This window comes from Eublepharis macularius, chromosome 19 (assembly GCF_028583425.1).
Source record: "Eublepharis macularius isolate TG4126 chromosome 19, MPM_Emac_v1.0, whole genome shotgun sequence".
Lineage (NCBI taxonomy): Eukaryota > Metazoa > Chordata > Lepidosauria > Squamata > Eublepharidae > Eublepharis > Eublepharis macularius.
In genome coordinates this window covers 25,499,283-25,513,739 of record NC_072808.1, presented here as the reverse complement: position 1 = coordinate 25,513,739, position 14,457 = coordinate 25,499,283, and the positions used below count along the sequence as shown (strand labels likewise).

Sequence of the window (14,457 nt, the reverse complement as noted above, 5' to 3'; positions counted from 1 at the left end):
AATACACATCTATTTGCACGTTTAACACTTTTGTCAGTTTGGGCCCTTTTCGCCTGAAGTGGTTGGGATAAAAATCTGAAATCTTATGTCTAAAACATCCACTCTGCTTTTGAGCTCAACGTGCTTTCAAAAATCTGGCCTGTGCCGCACAAACCTCCTTGGAAGTCCTCCTACACAGGCCCCACTGAAATGAACGGGAGCATCGGAAGGGAGATACAAAGCAGAGCTTCTAACTCCCACACTCCCAGTACAACACAATGCGGCACAAAATCCTGTGGGAAGCTTCAGTGTCTTCCACAGAGAGCGTGCAGAAGTGCGTACACACGGTGCCCACGTACACATATCTGGGAAATCACGGTTTACCAAATGAATGCACTCATGTATGTTTTTGCTTCCACACTTTCCTGTGGCAAACGCACAAATAATGGTGTGACATGCAGCAGTGTCCTTTGCCACTGCACCATATGATTTATTTATAGCGCACCTTTCTAGCTGAGATTTCAGGCAGATACTATGCTAGCTCCCTGCAGCAATACAAGAGCCATATTGTGCGCATGGATTTTAAGAGACTGGGAAGGTGCATGTACAAGCCAAGCCCTAGACTGATGAACGATCTTCACATCAGGGCTAAAACAAATAAGATTAGCAAACATTAAAAATTAAAGTGAGGTATCTATACATGATGCCTATCTGCAGACTGGTACATGGTACATTTGATGTACCAATGCCAAAGAAAAGACTGAAAGGTTAGGCTCAGCACAGGAAGAAGATAAATCTTACGCCATTGTTATGAAAACAATGGTAGGAGGAAGGGGGATGTATTCCTGAAACAGGGAATGGTGCAATGAAAAAAAAAAAAACCTGAGTTGTTCTGACAAGCGCACAGGCAAAGCAAGCAAGGCATTTTATTGAAGAGTTTAGGCCCCTGGTACAACAAGGCGGGACAGGAACGGATCAAACCTTTGACATTACACTGGACAGAGTTTACACCAGACATTTTAGTTCCTAAATTGCTAACAGACTAAAGAGTGGAAAATTTACGTATTTTAGCCCAATTCTGGAAACGAGAATTCAGGTAGCTGTAAGAAATCAACCTTTTTTGTAGTTTACAGACTAACTTTCTCTGGCCTGAATTCTTCATTTCTTCCTCATATTTCCAGTTACTACTTAAGACCTATAGGTCAGAAGGAAGGAAGGAAGGAAGGTTTAGGCTGTGGAGGTAGACAGCTTTTCTCTTTTTAAGAGTTGGAAGTGATTTTGAGAGAAGCCTCTCTTCACAGAGTGCACACCTACTTCTTTTATCCTATTGTTGCATCTGGACAAACATGTTTTGCAGGTTTTTGAAATACAAAAACCTGCCAAATCACTTTTACCAAACGCACAAAAGAGGGTGGGGGGAAGACCATGCACACTACGAGCATAGCTCGTTCTTTCAAACTACCTTCCACTCTGCAGAAGTACTCTTGTCTCTTAATTGCTTCAGAGCTGCAACATAAGCTTCATGGGAAGAGACAAGAAATCTGCCCTCTTCACTGATCTGTCTGTGCCAAAGGTGTGTGTTGCTGGCCACTTCCAACAAGCACTGACCTTCAAAGGTTGGGGGAGGGCTGTGTGTGTGTGTGTGTGTGTGTGTGTGTGTGTGTGTGTGTGTGTGTGTGTGTGTGAGAGAGAGAGAGAGAGAGAGAGAGAGAGAGAGAGAGAGAGAGAGAGAGAGAGAGAGAGAGAGAGAGAATCTGCAGTTTCCATAGCATGGAAGGAAAAGAATCCCAGCATGGGAAAGGACACCTCCTTTCCAGGAAGCATGCCAGGACACCCATTGGAACCAAATTCTCTAAATACTTACATTGCCCTAAATCAAGCCCTTTTGTGTCTCTGGGGCTGCTGCTGTAGCAGGAAACAGCGACATACACAGCAAGCCGGCAAACTGAAGGGCAGCTCTTGATTCCCCACCCAAACTCCGGGGAATTATGTCATTGGCCAACAAGCAAAGAACCAAGTGCTTCGGTACACATCAGTGGCAGATCAAAGATACAATGGGTTGCTAGGTGCCCAGAGATCCAGACAAAGAGGGGCTGAGGACTTCTGTTCAGTGCTGAGAAATGATCGGTCCTCTGCTCAGGAACCGTTTGCAGGATTAGTGTGCTAACGTTATGGTGAAATTTCTCTCATAGCAATGAAATATCATCATTCATGCCAGCAAAAATATCCCAGCCCCTTCTGAGACACTTTAAAAGCACCCACAAAACAGTTCTGTGGACTAGGGAGGGGGGGGGAGTTGTTGACATCACCGGTGCTAGCCAATTAGTGCCACCCATAGCAAAATTTAACTACTCTGGAAAGTGGCAGAACAAGTTAGTCCAGAGCTTAATATGGCAGAGGAAAAAAGGGCAGATTTGCACTGAACACAACAAAGGAGTTTCCTCCAGATGCCACAATAGTTGCGCTTGACTTTACTCCTAGAGATCCTTTACAAACAAAGATAAGAAGAGAGACAGAGCCAAAACTCACTGGGGAAATGTAACATTTGGGTCCAGAAGCACCTTAAAGACCAGCCAGATTTCCAGAGTGAGCATCAGCTGATGACTCAACTCTGGGAAGAGGGACTCTGACTCTCGAAAGCTCCTGCCCTGAAAATCAAGTTGGTCTTTAAGACTGGACCCAAATCTGGTTCTGCTGCTACAGACTAAAGTGCATATCCACCCGGCGAAATATACAGGACGGTTTTTAAAAAAACAAGACTGCACTTGCCTACAAATTATAATTGGTTGCCCTCATCTAGCCGTCGGAGGCAGGGTGCCTTAGCAGAATATAGCCCCCAAACCTCTCTATTTTGAACCGCTCTATTTTGAACCTCTCTAACCGCTGAACACATATTGTAGAACACCCGACATACACTTCAGCATCTTAGGCACGATATAAAATTAACAATATTGTTACCTAAGTTACAGTTAAATGTTACCTGTAATTTTTTCCCATCAAGTCACAGCTGAGTTATGGTGACCCCTCCAAGGGTTTTCAAGGCAAGAGACCGGCAGAGGTTTGCCATTGCTTGCCTCTGTGGAGCAACCGTGGCCTGCCTTGCTGGTCTCCCATCCAAGCACAGACCAGGCCAACCCTGCTTAGCTTTCAAGTTCTGACAAGATCAGGCTCGCCTGGGTCATCCAGAAGGTCAGAGCTGTTGCCTGCAATACCCTGCACAAATATGCTAATGGTGTTTCACCTACTTATCCAAAGCACTTTGCACATATTAACTTAATACATCTTGCAATGGCCTTGTAAGATAGGCACATGTTTCTCATATTGCAGATGGGGCCTTAAGGATGGGAGAAGAGTTGTTTGACTGAGAGCAGAACCACAAGTGACAAAAGGCACAGATTGGACACTTGTCAGCTTCCCTCAAGTTTTGATGGGAAATGTAGTCATCCTGGTCTCGCAGCTTCGCTCTCCGACTGCTGTCCAATGGACTTTCAACTGTCACTTGTCCAACATTCCACCAAGCTGCCTGCATTTCCCATCAAAACTTGAGGGAAGCTGACAAGTGTCCAATCTGTGCCTTTTGTCACTTGTGGTTCTGCTCTGAGGCTCACAGAATCACAGAGCTGGAAGGGGCCATACAGACCTTCTAGTCCAACCCCCTGCCCAATGCAGGATGAGCCTAAAGCATCTCTGACAAGTATTCATCCAGCCTCTTCTTGAAAACTGCCAGTGAGGGGGAGCTCACCACCTCCCTAGGCAGCTGATTCCACCTTTGAACTACTCTGACTGTGAAAAAGTTTTTCCTAATATCCAGCTGTTACCTTTCTGCTGTAATTTAAGCCCATTGCTTCGGGTCCTACCCTCTGCTGCCAACTGGAACAGCTCCTTGCCCTCCTCCAAATGACAGCCTTTCAAATATTTAAAGAGAGCAATCATACCCCCCCTCAATCTCCTCTTCTCCAAACTAAACATTCCAAAGGTCCTCAGCCTTTCCTCGTAGGGCTCAGTCTCCAGACCCCTGATCATCCTCGTCGCTCTCTTCTGCACCCTCTTGATTTTGTCCGCATCCTTTTTGTAGTGAGGCCTCCAGAACTGCACACAGGACTCCAGGTGCGGCCTGACCAAGGCAGTATAGACTATGACCTCCTGCGATTTTGATGCAATGGCCATTTTGATACAATCCAAGACTGAGTTTGCCTTTTTTGCCACCGCATCACACTGACAGCTCATATTTAGTTTACAGTCCACTCTTACCCCAAGATCTCTTTTGCGTACATCACTGCCCAGAAGCGTATCCCCCATCCTGTATCTGTGCTTTGCATTTTTGTGGCCCAGATGTAATCGTGTGCACTTATCTATGTTGAATTGCATCCTGTTCACAACCGCCCACTTCTCCAGTGTGTTCAGGGCTTGTTGAATTTTAACTCTATCTTCTTTGGTGTTTGCCACTCCTCCCAATTTGGAATCATCAGCAAATTTAATGAGTAGCCCATTTATTCCTTCATCCAGATCATTGATAAAAATATTGAAAAGTACCGGGCCCAAAACTGAGCCCTGCAGCGCCCCACTGGTCACCTCCCTCCCTAGTGAATTCATGGGAGACGTGGAATTCGAACCAGCAGCTCACCCTTTTAGAGTATGCTCTCAACAATCATACTATTATGGTTTTCTAAGCTATGAAACCCCCACAGCTGCTTGCAGGATTTAGAGTAACAGATCAGACTTGGATTTCCCCCCCCAGTACACAGGTTTAGCCTTAGATTATGTAACGTAATAAATAAAAGGGGGCATCTAAACATGAACCAAAAGTTATCCACACACCATTTAGTAATCCAAGCCAGTGTTTCCCAGTCTTTTTTGGGTGACCCACAAGTCCAAATTTACTTTGTATGGTGATCCATCCAGGACTGCCCCGAGAGATTTAGAAGGAGCTGGGGAGGGAGCAGTTGAGGAGGTGTGAGAAGGTGGTAAACGTTGGCAAAGAGAGAGATGGCGAGTGATTCAGTGCAGTACATTTTCCCACAGCAGGAAGGGGACAAGAAGTACCTGCAGGGGGCCAGGCAAGAGGCTGGGATGCTGAAGGAGCATCTACAGAGTGCCAAGACAAAGCCTGTGCTTGTACATGCCACTTTACCTCACATGTTTCCATGTGCTGAACAGCCCCTGCCTACTCTCCAATCTTTTCCTTCCTTCTTCAAGCTACTATTGTAAAATAAAGAGCTCCCTCCTCCTCATTATTCTCACAAAACAGGAGGGCGAGGCCAAAATGGGAGAAGCTGGCAAGGATGAAGAGGAAAGAAAGAGAAGGGTGGAGAGGGCAGAAGCCACCATTAGGGATGGCCGGCCTGGGGCCACTTCCAGAGGCTTTCAGAGAAATCCTAAGTGGAGTTACTCTAGTCTAAGCCCACTGAAATCAATGGGCTTAGACTGGAGTAATGCTGCCTATGATTTCATTGTTAGTGACCCACTTTTGGGTCCCAGTCCACAGATCGGGAATCACTGATCTAAGCCAACCTGCACGTATCAATATCATCACCCGAGAAGCCATTTTGAGTGTGATTGTATCAACAAGTTTGCCTCAATGGCAAAACTTACTTCACTGATCGGAGAAAAGACATTAGCTACATTTTTGGTTGAATGGAAACCATTTATAGACTTTTTACATGACAGAAAACAATGATTTGATGATATATGGATTTATGGATTAAGAATAATGAACAATCGAAAAAAGAAGGCTCTTATGTTTGACACAGAATAAGTGAGACTTTGAAAATGATATATATTTGTCATGGAGAAAATCGGAATGCAACTTGTAGTTTAGTTCCCCTCACCCTCTTTTTCCTATCTTTCTAAATTGTATTTTCTTTTTATTATTATTAGTTGCTTGTCTTGTTTGTTATTTCATGTTTATTTTATTTATTTATTTATAGTCTGCCTTTCTCACTGAGACTCAAGGCAGATCACACAGTATGTGATTAGTACAATCAGTCTCAAGTACATTTCAATACAGTATCAAGGACAATTTCATAAACAATGCCACAGGGCAAATAGATACAAGTTTAAAAGACATAGTATTAGCAAAAATCCAATACAGAGTAGAAAAAATACTGAAGCAGAACATAATCAATTCTAGGACTAACATTAGACAACATGGAGCACAGGTGGAACATAGGAATACATATGTAAAGCAGCAGATAATACGTAAGGCAATATAGTGATCAAGTCTATGGTCCCTAACTCATTAGCGAAGCGCCTGAGACCCCTTCTCTACAATACAGCCCTCCCATTCGAGTAAAAGGCCTTTTTGAATAGTTCAGTTTTGCATTGTTTATGAAAAGCCAGGAGAGTGGGGGCTCTTCTGACTTCCTCAGGCAGGTCACTCCACAGGATAGGGGCCACCACAGAGAAAGCCTGTGTATGGGCTGCTGTGTGCTGTACTGTTAGTGTGGTTTTTTAAGATTGTTGTGTTTCTTCTTATCTTTTATGTTTACTGTTCATTACTTAAATAAAAATTTATAACTAGAACAAGTTGCACGGAACTGTTTTATTCCACTCTTCAGTTTCCTGTAACAATATTTTATAAAGTTTGCAGCAAGTAATATTATGTTGCATCAGAAGATTAAATGAAATAAAACAGTGAAGCAAAATATAGGACAGTTAAAGCCTCTGAGAAAGTTAGATAAAATGCTGTTGAGAACCAGAGAGAGAAGAAAACAAAAATTTGAATTGTGCAACCTTAGAAGTGGGGCTGCACCGAAAGACGAGAAGCTTCAATCAGCTCAATTTCTTCATGTAGCAGGCAAAGAAGCAAGACAGATATTCAATGCTTTTCAGTCTGAAGATAATGCAGATAAGGAAAACATTCATGTTTCAATTAACACATTTGACGTATACAGTGTAGTGCAAAGAAATATTAAATATGAAAAGACCATTTTTTTCACTATGACTCTAAAAGAAGCAAAGATGCCTATGCAAGTCAGCAAGAACTTGGAAATCTGAAGAGGTGTATGAATCACTTAAACATCGCGTTGCGTGTGGCAGACAGACAGGTTACTGAAACTGATTTAAGTGCCGCGTGAAGTGGGCAAAAACACATGGATGCCCTACAGGGCAAAAATAGCTTTTAAATGCTAAAAGGCAGGCAGCCTCAGGAAAAGGGAAGCCCTAGCAGTAACAAAAGGCTCAAACAGTAACAAGTTCTACAAAGCAAAGCCTGCTATTAGTGGCCTATCAGTCACGGAATAAATTCTTGTGCTACAGAAACTGTGTAAAATGCACTCATTTTGATAAGATGTGTAAAACTAGAGGGAAAAATATGGCAGGTGCATACACCAGCTTTATTCATTGGTACACTCAGATCTTTAACTCTGGACAATGATTAGAGATGCTCACAAAACACTAAATTTTAAAATTCACTGAAATGTGCTAATTATTAGAATGTAAGTATAGCGTCCAAATCACACACAATGATGGCATCGCTTTGCTCTGCTCCGGTTAGACCTCACTTGTGTTCAGTATTGGGCACCAGAGTTTAAGAAGGATGTTGACAAACTGGAAGGTGTCCAAAGGAGGGCAACAAAGATGGTGAAGGGTCTGGAGACCAAGACTTATGAGGAAAGGTGGAAGGAACTGGGTATGTTTAGCCTGGAGAGGAGGCAACTGAGAGGTGATATGATACCCTTTGCAAGAATTTGAAGGGCTGTCACATTGAGGATGGAGCGAAATTGTTTTCTGTTGCCCCACAGGGTCAGGCCAGAACCAATGGGTTAAAATTAAATCAAAAGAGTTTTTGGCTAAACATCAGGAAGAACTTCTTGACAGAGCAGTCCTTCAGCAGAACAAGCTTCCTTGGGAGGTGGTGGGCTCTCCTCCTTTGGAGGTTTTTAAGCAGAGGCTAGACGGCCACCCGACTGCAAAGATGATTCTCTGACTTGGTTGGACTAGATGACCCTTTAGGTCCCTTCCAGCTCTATGTTTCTGTTTCTAAGAAAGATTTACAAAGCACTGCAAGCGGAAAGATTTCAGCATCCAAATATATTAGCCAGGAAAAAAACTGCCAATGAGCATAAAGGCAAGGCAGCTTACATGGAATTCCAGACAGGAAATGCTGGTGCCCATTCTAGGTTTAAAGATTCTGTACCAATTTAAGTGAGCTGGGTTCAAAGAGCTGCTTTAATAAAAACTGGCCCAGGAGAACAACTAGACACTGTTACAAAAATTCATTTCAAGGCCAAAGTTGTTTAGCAGAGCCACAGTTCAAACATAAAGCCAAAGGGACTATCCGAAATACATGGTCTTTGGAAGGCTTTGAGGCACAGAGTCCCAAGGGAGCAGAAGAATACAGAAATAGGGAAACTGATAAGCTGCGTCCTCCCCGACAGAGTTATTCAACCCAACAACTGCTAGCAGGGCTGCCAGATCCCCTTAGGGGACCTGGCTCTTACCTCCTTCCTCCCCTATTTATTTTTTACTTGCACGACCCCACAGCTACATGATGATGTCACTTCCAGTGACATGACTGCGAGGGAGCGGGAGGGCATGCGCGCTTCACATCATCGCACTGCCCTGAGGCTCTCCTATGCTTCGCCGCAAGCCAGACTGGGCCAGTTTGAGGCCCAAATCAGCCTGCTGTGAAGCACACATGCACTTCCGCGCCTGTGCAGTGATGTCACTATATAAAAAAAACACTGTTAAATTAGCAGGAGCAGAATTCTTTCCAATTCTTGATGTGAGTAAATATAGTCCTTGACAAACTCTGCCGCATGACAAGAGAGCGAGACTGTGCCTATTCAATACATTTTGAGACAGATACAGATTCACAGAATATCCGTCTAATAGATAGATGATCCAACTGTTTGGCCTGGATGATTCCGTATTTTATATGGATGATATCCGTACATGGAGACAGGCTAGACAAACATTATGAGAGGCTGAAGTGAGTTTCAGAAAAACACCCAGAAAAGAAACTGAAACCTAAGAAAGGAAAATGCAGATTTGCTTGACATGTTACTCATCTGCCCAACTGTCTGCAATTCCAAGAAGTCAAAACCAACAAGAGTGTACGCACCAACTTGCCATTCACAAAATTCATCCTGGCGCCGTTTGTTAGCAGGGACATCATGAGTGAGTATTTCTCGTCTCCTTCTCCTGCAGCAGTCCGGGGGGGGGGGGGGGGGGGCGCTAGCAACTTTGCCAAGATTCTTGTACTGGCGACATGCTGAAATCGCAGGCATCTCCAACCCAAACTGACTTTTAATAGCTGCTGTTTATTTTCCCTTATTTTTGTTTTAATTCCACTGTTTTAACATTTTTTAAACATAGTCAGACCCTGGTGTTCTAGAAGAACTTCACACAACGTTGTTTAAAATTACAATAATCCCACAGTTTCTCAACAACAGCTAATTTGCTATTGTTACTGTTGTTATTTATTAAATTTATGACCCCGCAAGCAGGCTCAGAGCAGCTAACATCAATTAATAAAAACACATTAAAACAAATTAAAACCTAAAAATCAGTATCAGAGGCAGCAACTCTACCAGCGGCCCATAAACTGAACCCAAAACTAAATACATTGGATGGGAGATGGTGGCACATATTAGGTGAGTTGGCAGACAATCGAGGGGAGGGGGATACATTCCCCCTCAACAGGAGACCAGCATAAGCATAAAACCTGTCAATGTTTAAGACCCCTTTTTATCATTTCACAAAATCAATACTTAAAAAAAAAATACTTGACCTATGTGGCCATCTGGCCTGCTCTAAAACTTGCAATGTCAAAGATACCTAGGACATGTGTCTTAACCACAAACAGGCTAAAACCTGATGCGAATGAAAAGGCCACGGATGAAATGCCTAGTTAGACAATAAGGCAGCTCTGGAAACGGTCACTTATTTAGCACGAGTCATTCCAAACCCATCAACGGCAGTATTGCCAGGAATTGGCTAGAGAAGTTTGTCGGGTGCCAGTTCATGAATTCAAGCAGTTAGAGGTGCTACTAACAAAAACATCGGAATTGCAATATTATTCAAAGCCAACAGATGCCGGTTCTACGGGCTCAGCTACTGCACTGTTTCAGTTTGCAGCATTTATAGATATTTTTGCAAATCCTACAAATACAGAGAGAAACATGTAGCTGGAAGGGGAATTCACAGCTACTCTCCCCCCCTCCCCTGGTGACCCCTGCTCTAAGCCCAGAGGAAGGCAAAACGCTCATGCTCATGTGTGTACACATACAGCTTTGCAAGGATAGCTGGATAACAGCAGTATATCCGTGCTCATTAGAACCAGGGAGATTAAAGGTATTTTATATTTCATTACGTGACGCGTGTGATGAGAGCTGGGTGGCTTGGGGCACCCCTGGCCCGCAGTCATAAGTATCACTGCGGACTCACCCTGAAAAGAGCTGTGGGGCCTGACTCTGCTCTGGAGTGCACAATGATGGAGGAGGGGCGTCAGCCTTCCCCCAACACCATTTTTGCAAGCAAAAGCTGTCCCTTTATAATCCCATGACACACAGAGCCTGGCAGAGGCATGAACAGGCCAGGCCCCCTGTGGTTAGGGCGGCCAGCTCCAGACTGAAAAATTCTTGGCAATTTGGGGGGCAGAACCTGGAGGGGCGGGGAGGGACCGCAGCAGGGTATAACGCCATAGAGCCCACCCTCCAAAGCAGCCATTTTCTCCAGGGGAACTGATCTCTACGGTCATTTTTGCACGTGGAAATGGTGTGGGTGGGAAGGCTGAACCACCTCCGGAGTAGGTGTAACATGCTCCGGAGTACAGTTGGGCCCCAGGGCACATTCTGAAGGGAATCCTCCATCGTCCATGTGACTGTGACTCAGGGGGACCTCCGACCTAACTTGTGTCAGACATCTTGTGGAATCAGAACCTCATTTTAAAAACTGACAGAATCCGAATACTGCAAGACCTAAGGAGAGAAATACTGGGCGGCACACCCCAGTGTAAGCTGGAAACCAAGCTGTGTAAAAGTGGAAGGCTTAAAAACCCATTAGCCAGACAAGCCTGTGTGGAAACTGAAGACTTGCTACAGCCATTACCAGGTGCCAAACCTTCCAGAATAAAAACCAAGAACCTCCAGTAACCATCCATCAGAATGAATGTGGAAATCTGCAAACATGACATAGCAATGCAAGACCCAAAAGGTCATGTTTAGTTCAGGGTGTCTCCAGGAGGGAGAGAAGAGAACTGTAAAGCAGTACTGAAAGGTCTGAGCCGACGATGGGGGATTTCTTGAAAGACAGAAAATGGAACTGCAAAGTATCTTTGAGAGTGTTTTGGAAACAGAAGAGCTTGTGACTCCTGCAAGCTGCATATGTTATAAAATCTATCAGAGAAAGCAGTATTTTCTTTAAAACTGCAGAGGGTAAAGATTCTAGGAACCCAAGTCCCCCAGCAAATGTGTGCAAGGAGGGAAGCTGTTTTGTGGAACACCAGCAGAAATATGAAAAGATAAGCTGCCATTTTGAAAGACAGGATTTGCACCCTATTAAGAAAATGGGTTCTTTCTCACACTTCAGTCTCCTGTAGCAGTAGAAAAGAGCAAGAGTCCAGTAGCACCTATAAGACTAACAAAATCTGTGGTAGGGTATGAGCTTTTGTGAGCCACAGCTCAGTTCTTCAGATACCAAGAGCTGTGAATCACGAAAGCTCCTAACCTACCAGAAATTTTGTTATAGGTGCTACTGGACTCTTGCTCTTTTCTAGTGCTACAGACAAAGGCTAAATCCACACGTCCCAGTGTCATGGTAAACGTTTGCTAAACTTCCGGAAGTATAGCGTCTTTCTAGCACGATTTCTGAATCTTTGCACGAGTCAGAAATCGCACTAGAAAGACGCTATACTTCCAGAAGTTTAGCAAATGTGTACCATGACATGGGGACACGCGGATTTGCCCAAACTGAAGAAGTGAGCTGTGACTTATGAAAGCTCATAATCTACCACAAATTTTGTTAGTTTTATAGATGCTCCTGGACTCTTGCTCTTTCCTACTGCTGCAGACAGACTAACATGGCTACCCATCTTGTTCAGTCTCCTGTGGCATCAGTTTATAAAGTTTTCTTCCTCTTGGCTCTGCATTTATTTCTGAACAGCAGTTTTACTGCAGACTGGTCGAGTTCCACCTCTGCTCAGGTGACAAGAGCCCCTCCTCCCCGGAAGGAGATGCTCAGCCACTCATTCGTTGCATTGGAGGAAATTAGCTCTACTCTGCAATTGTTTATGCAGAAATAAAATTGTGCTGGTCTTTAAGGTGCCACAAGATCCCAGTTTATTTTTCCTGGAGAAAAATTATACGGGGAAGATTTTGCCCTCTCAAATCTTCTCTTTCAAGGTCACGTGATCAAACGTGCGCTAACCCCAAAGGAAGGCCAATGTTCTTGTCCCACACTACTGGTGGTACAAGCCACAGAGACAGGGAAGGGCATTTGGAGCACTCACACACAAAAGGGCTAAAGACCAACAACCACACACGTTGTCTGCAGTCAGAACCAGACCGGACATCTCTGGACACAAGAGGCTCAGCGAAAGCTGCTAGGGAAGACCGGGGTTCAGTACCAGCTGGGTTCAGTACCACAAGCTGCTGTCCAGTCCAAACTGTTTAGGGCTACAGAACTTTAGAAATGGGACAGGAATGTGATAAAACTGAATTTGGCATGTGTATGTGTCATTTTTTGTACAGGGAATAGGCTTGTATTTTTAATGGTCTGTGAAATTTTAAGTAGCCCCTCTTCACACCTTCATACTGCATTGTTTATCGAATATATTATATTTCATTTGTTTCATTATCCTACAATTATACATAACCCAATTTATGGGATGTATTATACTGTTTTTCTCCTCTGCTTTTAATCGGCATAATCCAGTTTTATTCACATTGTTTATTGTGTGTATTTACCGCTCTTTGTTACAGTGTTTTATAATTTGGCAAGCTGCCTTGAATCTCAGTAAAAAAAGGCAGATGATAAAGGAAGCACAATAAAAACAAAATAAAAACAAAATAAAAACAGACGGAACCGTGTAGATAAAGCAGCTTCGTGAATTCGCAGTCAGATGCGTCTCTTGCTCATGCGACAATACATGTTTGCCTTTAAGCTGCCATGGAACTTTTTTTGTTTTTATACATACAAACACACACACAAACACACACAGAGAGCAATTTCAAGATGGGCACTCTAGTGACTCTCAGCATTGTGAGCAGCGCCACATCAAGCAGCCACACAAAACGACTGCCCGGACAGGCTTCAAAGAGCGAGTCGCACAGTCAGCTCATCCTACAGACAAGAAGCCCAGCCTTGCACATGTGCCTGTGATTGCACTGGAGAAGCACAAAAGGGGCTTTACGCAGGCAGCGCTGCAGCAACTGGAAGAGTTTTGCAGCTTTGTGCCTCACACAGGGACTGTGGAAACAGCTGCCAGCTATTTATCTGCATGCAGCCCAGGCAGCACAAACATTTCTTTCCAGAGCCGCAGGCATGCATATGGGGTGGGATCACTAGGGCTTCCCATTCACAGAGGAAGCCGCCCGTGTGAGCCGTCCATAACCCATAAAAGCAAGGGCCAGGCACCCAGCGACCAAGCCATAGTCTCTCCCCTCCCTGTCCACGCCCTTGAACCGACTCAACATCCCACCTGCGTTTTGCTGAGGCCCCTCGGAGACTTCTCCCATCCTGGCCAAGCAGTACTCCTTCCTGCCCCAACAGAGAAGCCGCTTACGCAGCAAAGAAGCCAGAGGGGCACCTGCAGTGTGACCCGGCAGGACTCCAGCACTCACCCAGCATGCTAAGAAGCACCCGTACAGCCAGCCCGAAAATCATATCCAGGCACGTCCCGGCCTATGGCTTAGGGCTGTTGAGTCATTCGCAGCAGCAAGAGGGAAGACTCGTTTGGAAGCAGGGAATTAATAAGTGAGAAGCCGGGGAAGAGGAGAGCGGCACGTTGCAGAAACAGCCGTAATAATCTGATAGCAAAAGGGGCTGCCGTTGTGCCACCGAGCAGGAGGAGATCCGCAGGTGAAGCAAGACACGCTGTGGGGTGAATGAGAGCTCAGGAGAACAAGAGCATGGAGAAGTTTGCAACAGGCAGCAAGCCAAGCCAAGACGGCCACAATGTGAGGGCAAGAGAGGCCATGTGAGCACGCTAGGACACCGCGAAAATTACAGTGGCTGGTTAGGAAGCTGGCTGGAGATGCGCATGGTGTACAACGAGGACAGGGAAGTGCTGTCATTGCTCCAACGGAACAGGCAGCCGTTAATGGCTTACACAACCCTCGCACCAGAGAGGAAGGCGGATGGGGAAATCCAGCTGTATATAACCAGCACAAGGAGTGCTTGCCAGCAAAAAGTACAGCCGAAGCAGGCCGGCTTGGCCAAGAAACAAAATGACACACGCGCACTGCATACAATACAAACACATCATTAGAGAGAGAGAGAGAGAGAGAGAGAGAGAGAGAGAGAGAGAGAGAGAGA

General features: G+C 44.8%; 1 protein-coding gene across 1 annotated transcript in view; it reads right to left on the bottom strand.

Annotated features, from left to right (window-relative positions):
• Positions 1-13,683, bottom strand: part of S1PR2 (sphingosine-1-phosphate receptor 2) — a 47,764-nt gene extending 34,081 nt beyond the window's left edge. Inside the window, exon 1 of the mRNA XM_055003714.1 lies at positions 13,622-13,683. The gene's annotated coding sequence lies outside the window, so the exon portion shown is untranslated. The remainder of the gene's footprint in view (positions 1-13,621) is intronic.
• Positions 13,684-14,457: the final 774 nt, after the last annotated feature.